At 43.7% G+C, this 13,384-nt stretch overlaps 1 protein-coding gene across 10 annotated transcripts in view; it reads right to left on the bottom strand.

Moving 5' to 3' along the window:
* The window catches only part of APC (APC regulator of WNT signaling pathway), a 548,231-nt gene that overhangs the window by 395,270 nt on the left and 139,577 nt on the right, over positions 1-13,384 (bottom strand). For 2 of the 10 annotated variants that reach the window (XM_069226480.1, XM_069226486.1), the window contains exon 1: positions 8,412-8,503. The exons of 7 other annotated variants lie outside the window; for them this stretch is intronic. The gene's annotated coding sequence lies outside the window, so the exon portion shown is untranslated. Of the gene's footprint in view, positions 1-8,411; positions 8,520-13,384 lie in introns of those variants that run through there. One more of the 10 variants, XM_069226483.1, reaches the window with a different exon arrangement.

Here is a 13,384-nt window from a genome sequence, read left to right as displayed (position 1 = left end):
TGTAGGGATAGCAGTCTAGATGCTCGTTGTGGCTATAAGATGCTTTTTTTTCCTCAATTTTTATGACTTAATGACCAAAGCTCCCCTGGGGCACTCTTATCCATGGAATAAACAGAATGCCTGCTTTAGTTCTCCTTGAGCAGAGAAATAGGCTGCTTCTGGGGGAGACCCATAAATGTCCCATTGTAGCCTTTGGCAGAGTATCCCATTATATAGTGGTTCTGATTTGTACAGCTAGAGGTAAATGTCTTCTGCTATGCATATTTAAAATCTGTTTCCCTTTTAAGGTCAACCATTTTCCCCACCTTCAACATGTGAGGAAAACCTGAGCAGTAATAATAATATACAGCTCAATCTTTTAAAAATGGGCTGTGGCCTTAACCTCTTAGCTGCTGGGCTCCCCCCCCCCCTACCCAAGTGCTGAGCCCTTTTGTGGCTATTTGGGGTAGTTCGCGCTTAGGCCTTCATAACTTTCTGTCCGCATAAGCTATCCCCACCAAATTTGCATCCTTTTTTTCCAACATCCTAGGGATTCTAAAGGTACCCAGAGTTTGTGGGTTCCCCTGGACAAGACCAAGAAATTAGCCAAAATACTGCTAACATTGTTTTTTTCAAACAAATAGGGAAAAAAGGGCTGCCAAAGAAGGCTTGTGTTTTTTCCCTGAAAATGGCACCAACAAAGGGTTTGCGGTGCTAAAATCACCATCTTCCCAGCTTTCAGGAAAAGGCAGAGTTGAATCAGCAAAACACATTTTTTCAACACAATTTTGGCATTTTACTGGGGCATACTTCATTTTTACTATTTTTGGTGCTTTCAGCCTCCTTCCAGTTAGTGACAGGAATGGGTGTGAAACCAATACTGGATCCTGGAAAGCTAATCATTTCTGAAAAGTAGACAAAATTCTGAATTCAGCAAGGGGTCATTTGTGTAGATCCTACAATATTTTACTAAAGAAAATAACAGCTGAAATAAAAAAATATTGAAATTGAGCTGAAAAAAAACAGCAATTTTTCTCCATGTTTTACTCTGTAACTTTTTCCTGCAATGTCAGATTTTTTAAAGCAATATACAGTTATGTGTGCTAGACTCTTCTGGTTGCAGGGATATATAGGGCTTGTAGGTTCATCAAGATCCCTAGGTACCCAGATTGAATAAATGAGCTGCACCTTGCAATGGGTTTTCATTCTATACCGTGTATACAGCAATTCATTTGCTGAAATATAAAGAGTGAAAGATAGGTATCAAGAAAACCTTTGTATTTCCAAAATGGGCACAAGATAAGGTGTTGAGAAGCAGTGGTTATTTGCACACCTCGGAATTCCGGGGTCCCCATACTAGCATGTGAATTACAGGGCATTTCTCAAATAGACGTCTTTTTTACACACGGTCTTACATTTGGAAGGAACAAAATGTAGAGAAAGACAAGGGGCAATAACACTTGTTGTGCTATTCTGTGTTCCCCCAAGTCTCCCGATAAAAACGGTACCTCACTTGCGTGGGTAGGCCTAATGCTCGCGACAGGAAAGGCAACCTGGACACATTAAATTTTTACAATGAAATCTAACGTGTTTTTTGCAAAGTGCCTAGCTGTAGATTTTGGCCTCTAGCTCAGCCGGCACCTAGGGAAACCTACCAAACCTGTGCATTTATGAAAACTAGACACCTAGGGGAATCCAGGTTCCCAGGATGAGCTGACTTGTGGGGCTCTCACCAGATTCTGTTATCCAGAATCCTTTGCAAACCTCAAAATGTGGCCAATAAAACACTTTTCCCTCACATTTCTGTGACAGAAAGTTCTGGAATCTGAGAGGAGCCACAAATTTCCTTCCACCCAGCGTTCCCCCCAAGTCTCCCGATAAAAATGGTACCTCACTTGTTGGGGTAGGCCTAGCGCCCGCGACAGGAAATGCCCCAAAACACAACGTGGACACATCACATTTTCCTAAAGAAAACAGAGCTGTTTTTTGCAAAGTGCCTAGCTGTGGATTTTGGCCTCTAGCTCAGCCAGCACCTAGGGAAACCTACCAAACCTGCGCATTTTTGAAAAATAGACACCAAGAAGAATCCAGGATGGGCTGACTTGTGGGGCTCTCACCATGTTCTGTTACCCAGAATCCTTTGCAAACCTCATAATTTGGGGTAAAAAAAAAAAAAACACTTTTTCCTCACATTTCGGTGATAGAAAGTTCTGGAATCTGAGATGAGCCACAAATTTCCTTCCACCCAGCATTCCCCCAAGTCTCCTAATAAAAATGGTACCTCACTCGTGTGGGTAGGCCTAGTGCCTGTGACAGGAATAGATCACACAACGGTCAATGCTGGTACTTACATGCGGTGCGCTGACGTCACAAAGGGGCAGGTGGGGGTCGGGGGGAGACACAGAAGAGCTTCTGTGTTTCCCGGGGTTTAAAAAAAAAAAAAAGAAGAATCCTCGGTTACGACACACGCAAGGATTTTTTAAACCCCTCCCTGGTGTCGGCCACTGGTCGTGACCCGTACCTAACTGGTTAAGGAGCGTCAGTGCAGAGGAGTCACCTTCCACATTTTTTCCTTACAACATTCTGCTTGTTCTATTATTCAGGTGGTTTGTCTGGAAGGGATACACCTCTTGCCCGTTCAGCAGCCCCCCATCCACAAAGTAAAGAACACTATATAAGAAGTTGTTTTTATTGATTTCTATCTTAGGAGCTGAAGTGTTCATCTTGCTCCAGATCAAAACCAAATCCTGCAGATCAGCCTAGTAGAAAAACTGCCAATCAGACTCTCCTCGCAAATGACTGATTGACAAAACATCATAAACTGCTCCTGACTTGATTGCTAGGCTAATATTTTTCTATGGATCCAGAAACACCTAGTGTTTTTAAGTGCTTGATACTTGAGCAACCATATGGTGCAGTCCAATGTTAAGAGTACACATGGTCTGGTGGAGTAAGCTTAGCAAACTTTAGAAATTATCGATCAGCCTTCCTGGCAAAACAGGGTTCCATGTGGCTATCTCCATCACTTGACTACACTCCAGGATGGTTTTTGGTTAACCCTGCTATCTTGAAAGATTCTCACCCTAACATATCTATAAAAATTAAAGCTTCCCTACCAGTCAAACAAATATTTCAAAACACTAAACTGGCCCTATAAAAACTAAATAACCACCTTGAATATTCGATAAAATCTTCTAACCTGCTTTCTCTTTGGAATAACGCGATTTAAGACTGATGGTGCCTCACTTCATTGGAAATCTTGGTCTTCCAAAGGTATTAACTTTTTGAGGCAATTAGGCTCAAAAAAACAGCCACTCACTTTTAAAGAGCTTCAGAACCACTACAACCTAGACAATATGGATTTCTATAATTTTCTTAAGCTTGAATCTTGCATATCTAAAGCTAAACCATCTTCCCAAGACCCTTGTCTACCTAGACCGATGAGAGTAGCTAATAGTTCTGGACACCATGTCTCGAGATACCGGAAGCAGCCTGAACCAGGACTCACGTACAACAAAGTCGTGGACAACGAAAGCGGAACAACGCTTTTGTTAACCACGACTTCCTTAATCAGTGCCTTAACCACGCATGTGCTGAACCCCGCACATGCGTGGTTAAGGCACAGAAGAAGGGAGTCGGCAGAGGACGACATGATCAGGTAAGTGGGGCTGGGACTGGGGCTGTTTTAGGGACGGGTGGGGGGGTTGGGTGGTTAAGGGGCAGGGAAAGGGGGGTTGGAGCATTTTTAGTTTTAGGGGTGGGGTGTCAGGGTATTTTTAGTTTATGGGGGTGAGGGGGTATTTTTTGTTTTAGGTGCAGGGGTGGGGGTCTTGGATATTTTTACTTTTTGGGGGTAGTTTAGGTTTTAGGGGTAGGGTGGGGGGGGTCGCAGTAATTTTAGGGGAGGGGTGGGGGTCTGGGTAATTTTAGGGGTGGGGGATCAGGGTGGTTTTAGGGGCGGGTTGGGGTAGTTTAGGTTTTGGAGACAGGGTGGGGGTTGGGGTGGTTTAGGTTTTAGGGGCAGGGTGGCAGTTTGGGGTAATTTAGGTTTTAGGGGTGGGGGTGGTTTTAGGGTGGGGTAGGGAGTCGCAGTAATTTAGGGGCAGGGGTGGGGGTGGGGTCATGGTAATTTTTAGGGGTGGGGGTTGCACGCTGGAATCATACATGCCGTTCACTAATGCCTTTACCAGGAATGCCTTAACAATGAAAAATCGTTGTTAAGGCATTCGCGGTAAAGGCATTAGTGGTAACATCACGGTCGTTGTTCCGACTGCGTTGTTCAGGCATGCGTGGTTCCAGCATGCCTTGTTCCGACATACATTCCTCGAGGTACTACAAACTCTTACAACCACTCTCCAAATGCCTAAACCTAAACACACAGGACAGATGGGACGAACATAAATCTATCTCTCAAGAAAACTGAAAATCAATATGGAAAATCAGTTGTCTTCCCACAAAATCATACCGGCACACTCTCAGACCACATTTTGACTCCTCTACAGAATTGTTTTGGACCCCCTCAAGCCTCCATGAAGTTGGCCTTCAAAATGACCCGATTCATTGAAATTGTAATAAAGGAAATGGTTACTTACCTCACCCGATCTTCCACTGAAGTGCGGTCTCTGCATTTTGGGACCAAATAATTAAATTTCTATCATTGTTTTTGGATTTCAGATTAAATGGGGGTTTCATCATCCCTATGGGGTTTTGTAGTCCTCCGACTGAGTTCCACCAATGACACATTTCTAGTATTTTACTAACTTCCGCCTGCAGATCCAACCTTACCAATTGGAAAAACACTGCTTCCACTTCCTTCAAGTCGTGGTTGAACTGGATTGCACACGTGACAGGTGCAGACAACATTGCTCTGCAGTGTGCCCCATGGAAACCAGAACTATAGGCATCTGTGGGGAATCCTTGACTCCTATTTTGTTACTTGTAAACCTCCATAAGGCCACATGCCCCAGCCATTAACCATCCTAACCCAGTCTTCCTTGCTGACAATTATTCATACCATAGCCCTTTCCGCTATTTCACACACAATGCACGCACTCTCACACACACACACACACACTTCCTAATGAGAATCCTCAATGAGCTGACATACTTCAAGAAAAATTAGCCTTTCACTTCAACCACTGCTTTCAAATACTTTTCAATGGAAATGTATAATGATTTCATGCTGATCTATAGATGCTGAATGTACATTTTATTCTCAACGCCTTTACCCTGTACCATAGTATCACCTTACTAATTACAGAGTATTAGTATATTTCATCCACAACCCTATCTGACCTATCTTCTTCCATCAACTATGTACTCCCACATATATGACTTACTTTTTCCCTTTGGTCTCTTACTTTTACTTGATTTTACTTGAAATTATTTTTCTTTTTTTGTGCATTTTCTTATGTCTGGATTATACAAAACAAAATCAATAAGATTTCTTTGAAATTAAAAAAGAAAGTACACAGGAAAAATGTTTTCAAGCTTTTTCTGGAACTGAACATACATTTAGACAGTGCGTTAGATAATCTCCAACTACAAACTTGGGCCTTTAACGAGCTACTACTTCTTGGTCATTGAGCAGTGTGCTGCATGTTTCCCCCTGGCTTGGCCAAAGCCTGAAGCACATCTACTGGAGACTGTGTGCGTTTTGCGGCTGACCATGCATACTGGGTTAAAGATGTGTACAACTCCAACGCACACAAACAAATGTGTAGGAGAGCAAAGCCCAGATAGGTGACTGTGCAAGAACGTGAACTTTTGTTTTGTGGGACCGACTGTGTCACAATGACTAGCCTCTGCACAGCTAGCATGATCACAAGTCTCATCACTGCCCACAGCTAAGTGAGAGTTTAAGAGACACTTGCCGCCATCTTCCAGTTCTCAACAACAGGACTGTGAGATGCAATATTGACCTAGATCTCATCAAGTGATGGAGGATACCTCCACTTTTTAGATGTCACCAACATGAACAGAAGCTCCTCCAGAGCACAGAACTCTTGGAAGCATGAGGTTATCACATATGATCCAAATATATCTGCCTCCTTAGTCTCAGGGACCACCTAACTATAGAAAATGTGCAGCCACGGTTCTAAATAAGCCCATAATAGCCATTTTAACTTTTGGATGGCCCTACTAGTATGCAAAGGCTAGACTGAACACCCCAATGCAATGAGGGCATTGGAATGTATCAATTTAGAGTATTTTATTAGCATTTATATAGCACACAACTTGCCATCGTTATGGCTCTAAACTTGGTAATAGATGGGTCGTTTTACAAATGGTTCTCAGGTTTCCACAGCAGACCACAATCTGATTCAATTTGTAAAGATGCAGTTAGTAGAATTAAGGACTATGAATCTGTTCTACAAGTATGGTAGGCTTAGTGGGTTGTGGGTTTGAGGGGTGATGGCAATAGCCTATAGGGAGATAACAAGAAACTATAGGAAGTAGGCAGAGGGGGCCATAATGACTTAACATATCTAATGAAAATGGATCCTAGTCAGATTTATTCAGCTTTAATATTAAAATTGAGAGATTGGCTTATTTGTAAACTAAAACAAGAATAAACATATGCAATGGAGGGACCGCACAAAACTGACCCTAACCACCATTAGAGTCTACATGTTGCAGAGTCAACAAGATCCCCATAGTACTTTCGGTTTCCTATGTCAAAAACTCAGTAATAGTGACTACTCCAGGGATACTCATTGTGCTGACAGTGGATAGCCTAATATTAACCCATTACACAATAAGAGCTCCGATGGCAAAACAGAAAGCATAACAACCTAAAAATCGCTGTATATACGTTTATTTCCTTGGATGTAGCAGAAAAGGCAGAGGCTGCAGACAGTGGTTTCACTGGGTTTCTTAATGTATGTTGTATGTGCATTCTAAAGTGATAGACATATTAAAAGTAATAACTGTGTCTAGACGTTTTTAGAGCGCGTATCAAAACAATGTTATACTGTATCTGGATCAATCATTATCAGCTCTCATGAATCAGTCCTTGAACGCTTATGCGAGCAACCCACGAGTCAAGGCAGCCTTGGGTGCCTAAATTCCAGTCTCTGACCAAGAATGCTGTGGAGTGGCAAAAACATTCTGTCAAGCTCTCGATACAGTTATGTGGATCCTACAGCTTCAGGATGTGGCAAAAGGCCTGACAATATTTCCAATAAAATCCAAACTACTTAGGTATGTTCTGGTGGATCTGCACACTTCATCCGCACTACTTTTGCTCCACTTTTGAAGAAGAAAATATTAAATTCTATTATGATGGTCTAATTAGTTTCACGTTATTAGCATCCGAAACTGTGATTTTAAAACAAAATAACTTCCAACATTGCGCACAAAAAAACAGCATATGAAACAAGTGTGTTTTATAAGAACAGTTTACGAGAGTGTGCCAACAGAAGATGTAACTGAGTGAAAAAGCCCCCAGTATACTTACTATTAGAATGTGGTCTTCTACGGCCTGCTGGTGTGCATTCATGTTTACAAACAAAAAGTACTGAGAGGCAACAAATGTACATATTGTAGTATTTTTTTGTAATTTACCTCTACAATGCAGAATCAAATATAGTAAGGGGGGGGGGAGAAGAGCAGCACAATGTTAAATGTTCACGTTTGATGCATAAAGACGACCGACACCCTAAGATTGTTCGTAGTGGTATTTGGGAGTAGCAATGTCCAAGAAACCCTGAAAAACATGATGGCTGTAATGAACTGAAATGTGAGCGACTGTACACTCTAAAAAAGGGAGGATCAACTTGCTTACAAAAGGAAACGATGTTCTTGTTGCTGACCTAGTTAAATGCATACAGAAATATATCTACAAAGGGGTGGGCAAGTCAGTCACACCTCTCTAATACATAAACTTAGGTGACGGGCACCGTAGTCGGTTTCGGATTCCGATAGGTCCTAGTTCCGCTGGTTGCGGCATCGAATCCTTACTATTGATCGCTGCAGGCACCAGTGTGTCCGGCGGCGCATAAACAGCGTACACAATACACAACACCACAATAACCATTACATCCTGATACAAAGAAAGACAAGCTTGGGTACCAGTGATTTTCATCCGCAGCGCACCAGTACCACAAAGACCAAACCCGCGGGGCTGCAAACCCCTCGTCCTTTTATACCCCCTGCGCCCCCTCCCCCCACCCCAGCACCACCAAGACTCCTCTGTCTTCAGCCTTTAACCGTCACTGGGCTGAGGTGTGGGTTTAGACCTAGAGCATCCTAGACACTCCCACTGCTATGATGGCCCGGCTCTTACCCATCCCCCCCCAGCTGTCAAAGGGTGGGAGCTCCCTGCACGCCCGTGAATACTCTGTCACAACAGTGTCATTTGCTTAGCGGACGTGCTCTCTGAGAGAATAAAAACGCAGACACACATAGCCAGACTGCTCCTTTTCACCTACCCCATCTCTGCTCCGGGCTGCTGCACCTTCTTATACCAGTACCGCTCCCAGCAATACAGCAAGCACTGGGGCGCGCGCGCGCACATCAGCATCACCACCAAGACGGCCACGCGCGAGCTCCAGCCAATCATATAGCAGGCAGGAGGCAAGGCAGGCGCACCGCTACAGCAAGGAAGAGGAGGGCGGGCCTGGCTCTGCCAGTGGGGCGTGCGCCGCGTCCAGCTGACACCCTGCTGGTAGAAGAGACACTTCATAGGGAACTGTACAGAACGAGCAGCTAGATGGCTACATGGTTTGTCTCTCACAAAACACCGCCCACGATGCCCGAGTGGCCGGGAGACTGGCGCGTGGCCAAGCTGCGGGATATGGGGCGCGCCGGGGCAGGGTAAAAGGTCAAACTGACTGTCACCAGGGAGGAAATGGCAGTCAAGCAACAAAAAGGACATGAGTGGATGAAAGCGTGAGTAGGAAGCAAGCTGCTTCCCACAAGTAATGACACACACTGGCATTTACACTGTTTACCACACAGGAAGGAAATGGCCTGACTGGACATTGCAGACACATCCCAAGAGTAAGGGGATACAATTCAGCCATCGCAGGGCAACTGCCTCCACAACAACCCGTCACAGCATTCTCAAACACAGTCCTCCACCGACGCCAGACACCGCCTTTACTTACATTCCCACTAGTTTCAAACACCGAACACTATTTGTAATTCATTTAATACTGTATTTAAAAAAGTATTCAAATGCTTCATCACAATGCTCCACTGACACTCTTACAACCCAACTTTAGCCAAAAATATTTTCAATGAGGTTAAAACAATACTTCTAAACATTTATACCCTTGAACCAAATATTGTAAGCTCATTCCGTTCCAAGCATGTGCAATTCACTTTGATAAAACACTACACACACGGATCGCAAACACATTGCTAAACACAAAAAACTGATCGTAAGCATTTCGTGTTTTTTGCGATGCCTTTATGAATACTTTTTGAAAAATCGTGTGATATACGGTCCGACCCTTAACCTGCACAATTCCCTGTAGAAAAGAATCTCAGCCTACCCTTCTTAAACATGAATAGTATCCAACATATTGCTGAACCATTAAGGTGGAAGCAGAATCCCTTGCCAAATGCCTTTGCCAAAGTGAGGTATTTCGTTATAGTCTTAACGAACGACTGATGTTTGATGTAAAAGGTGGGGGCGGGGAGCTGGGTGTATTTAAAAGGAGCATGGCCAGATTATGGTAACCATGAATCCTTTCCAATATTTGGGGTGTATGTAATTAAGAGATTATTTTAAAACATGTGAACTAAAATACTCTGCTTCACACAGTGTTCCAATTGGCTAGTATTTAAGTGCCTCTCGCTGAGCTTTCTGTTGTTCCACCCCGACAAACAACACAATAATAGATATGGGCCTACAAGACACTGATATTGTTGACAAAATTAGGATTTAAAACTTTTCAATTCTGAAAATATGAAACTGAATTAAACCTTACGTCTATGGAAAGGGTAATGGCCTTCAGTTTTGCACTCACTCATGTTCTCCCATTCAAATCACTTTCCTCTCCAGCCTCTCGGAGGAAGGTACCCTTTTTCTTCTCACATCTTTGTGAAACCTTGAATCTGCATATTTCACACCACATCTTTCCTTTTCTGTATCCGTTTTTCACTATCTGTACCGATTTATGTGCATCTCCTTCATTACACCAGCCACCACACCCATCTATCAATCAAAAAAGTTCTTAAGCGTAATACTCACCCGTTAGGGTCTCAAGGTGCTGTGTGTGTGTGTGGGGGGGGGGTTGCCGGTTACTGCTCAAAAAGCCATGTCTTGAGGTGCTTTCTGAAAGTGAGGAGGTCCTGGGTCTTGCATAGGTTGGTGGGGAGGGAGTTCGAGGTCTTGGCGGCGAGGTGGGAGAAGGATCTATCCCTCTATAAGTACTCAACTTCTTTTTGTTTTTCGAAGTTCAAAATCTCAACAGTTTTGAACCTCCTTCACACACTTTCATGTATGATCACAATTGTAGGTAACATCGCACAACTGCTCTGTGAGTTCCACAGAGGAACCAAGGATTGGAAGAGCATGCATTTGGAGCACCTTTATGACCCACTAGCAGGCACTCAGTCTCACACTAACATCAGCCTCAACTCCAAAACTCTCAGTGATTACCCATGACTACTATAAACAACCACCCACAACCTGAATTTGCACAAGCACCTACAGCCCACTCAGTTTAAAGTATGCACAATACAAGATTTATATGCTGCATGAAAAAAAAAAACGACTGTAAAACAGCATTGTAACAAATGCAAATACTGTTCGATAAGTAAAGTAAGTAAAAAATGTGAAATGTAAATATGAGCTACCTCATGACCTCGAGTACCTTAATAGTTTTTATAGCAATTGTTGAGATATCCTTGTTAAGAAATTAGTCGGTAATGGACATAAATTTGGGTCCCAATAGGGAGCCCTCTCAAAGTCAGTTCTTAATTGCTGAAGAGTGATAGGCCAATGAGGACCCATTTCACTTAAAGCCCAGGAAAGAACAACATTCCCAATGGTGAGATGGTCCATGGCATAACTTCATTTGACATTTCACAAAGAGTACATCTACGTTTTGTGTGTTCAGCATTACTTCGGTTGAGATGGCACAATTAGAACTCCACCACTTTAAAAGAACAGGTCTGTTACACATTAACCCCTGTCTGCGCCTCACAGCCTAACTTTTGCCTTCACAGATCCCACCCCTGAACTTCCCACAACATAGCCCAAGAAAACATCCAGCCACACACAAACCTTATCTTACTTAGTCTTATGTCAACATGAAATCATTGAGTATAGCCTTTGCTTCTCCCCTCCTCTGAGAGTGACTGTAGTGCCACTCTACCCATTTGGAATTATCTACCCTGCAACAACCTCAACCGTCCTTATGTATTCTAGACCCTGCCATTTCTCCTGCACCATTGTGTAGTACCTATCCTACCAGTGGTAAAATAAAATAGCACTTATCAATAGCTCAGTCAAAGTGAAAACCCATTCACACAGTCCCCACCACAAAAGGTTCAATAAAGTCGGTCTACAACTTGTGCCCTCCTCCCTCTGAAAAGCTCTAAGCAACTCCACCGGTACCACTCACTTTCACCAGAAGGAAAATCCCTAACTTTGAATACAGTCACTCCCTCAGCTACCTACCATAGCATCCCGAACAATGGGTATCTTCAAAAACTCGACTGCTTCCTCCAGGTTTGTCAACAACCAAAGGCTGTTGTAAAACCTTTCACCCACCTAAGACCTCCCCTAATGACTCTGCCCCTCTAACATCTGGCCATTCATTACTCCTTGTGCTGAGAGGGCTGCACCCCCTGCCCCCCGCCCCCTCCCCCCCCAGAATACCTGAGAGGAGACCTCAGCCATGACCTCTTCTCCCCAGGGACCTCAACGAGTGAGTCACAAAAGAGTGCGCCTATACCGACCTCTCTGTCAGGACCCAAGCGGCGCACAGCGCCCACCTTTGATGCAAGTCTGACTATAAGGGGACGCTCCCTCTCCAGGATACCAGAGGCTAGTAGCCTTTATTGTTAGGGTCCTCCCCAGGTATTCCCTTGGCTAAGGTAGGCCCTTCCTTCCCTTCCCACGTTTTTTCCTATTGCGAATTAAACTGCAGCGCGCTATTAGCATCCGCTACAGGGATCCAACGCCCTGATGAATGCCCAGAGACCCTCCATAGCTCAATCACAAGGGCAGAAACATGTCGGCTAGATAGGTGACCTTGTGAGTCATTGTTCTCACACTGGTCTCCCATTTCTTTTAATCACACCACACAGAACCTTCTATTAAAACTCACCCTGGTATCCGAGTAGGTGTTTTTATTCCCATAGCATAGCTGGATCCCTATTTTCCAGAAATCTAACTAATTTACGCACTCCCTCCTGTTCCTTTAACAGCGAGGTCGAGTCCGCCCAGGTGGTATTGCCCTACCTGGGTGGGGCTAGGTGGTCATATGATGAAGCATGACACTATATAGTGTGTGAGACCACCTAGTCCGTAAAGGAAATCCCCCTCCACAGACCTTAAACCACCCCTCGTAGTATCTCTAGTTGAGATTTAGGACTGGCATGGTGACGCAATTAGCACACTTCCAATCCATTTATATTTCCCAAAAACCCCGTACTCTCTTTTGTGACTTAGTATTGTGTTTGGGGAGTCGAGTACGATGGGTGTCTTTTCTTACTCCCTTATACTCTCTCTTTGTGTACTAATATAACCTCAACGAGTGAGACAACACAATTAACACTTAATTAAAGTCAAAGGGCTACTTTAATAGAGCAAGTTTCATACAACATTTCCCCTGGCATTCTCCTTCCAGCCTAACTTTTGAACTCACTAATACAATGACTTGATGCCGACCATTCCCACAACACATCCAAAGAAAAACAAAAAGCCATAGGCAAACTGTTTGCTACTTTCCACCTGAAGTTACTCTTTGCAGCTCGTCATCTTTCTTCTGTCTAACCACCTGTCAATGATCATAGCCTCCACCCCAATGAGCTGAGTATATACACCCTATAATGAACTTTACCATCATTATGTATTTTTGCCCATATATTGGTCCTGCCACCCAGGAAAACCCTGCCCCTCGATCTCAACTACCTTACAGTAGCTCTAAACCCAGAGCTGTATGGTCATTCTGCACAAGCTCCATGTGTTTTTCTTCCCACCTTTGCCCTGCTCCACACAAAATCCCTTCGTCAAGCTGGTCACCTTTCAATGCTGTGTCTTGTTCATGCTGGTCTTTCTAGCCTTGCTTTATACCTTCCTATGCAGTAACTCAATCCACTTAATGTATGTCCCCTTCCACAATTCTTTAAAGCCTCCTCAGGTCACTTTTCATATACTTCAGCAATCCAAGCCCTGAAAACTTAGCCATATTGTTTTCGCTCTTAGACGTAGCAATAATAAGAT

Source organism: Pleurodeles waltl, chromosome 1_1, assembly GCF_031143425.1.
Source record: "Pleurodeles waltl isolate 20211129_DDA chromosome 1_1, aPleWal1.hap1.20221129, whole genome shotgun sequence".
NCBI lineage: Eukaryota > Metazoa > Chordata > Amphibia > Caudata > Salamandridae > Pleurodeles > Pleurodeles waltl.
The sequence above is the reverse complement of the archived record's forward strand: the minus strand, read 5'-3'. Positions and strand labels throughout refer to the sequence as shown.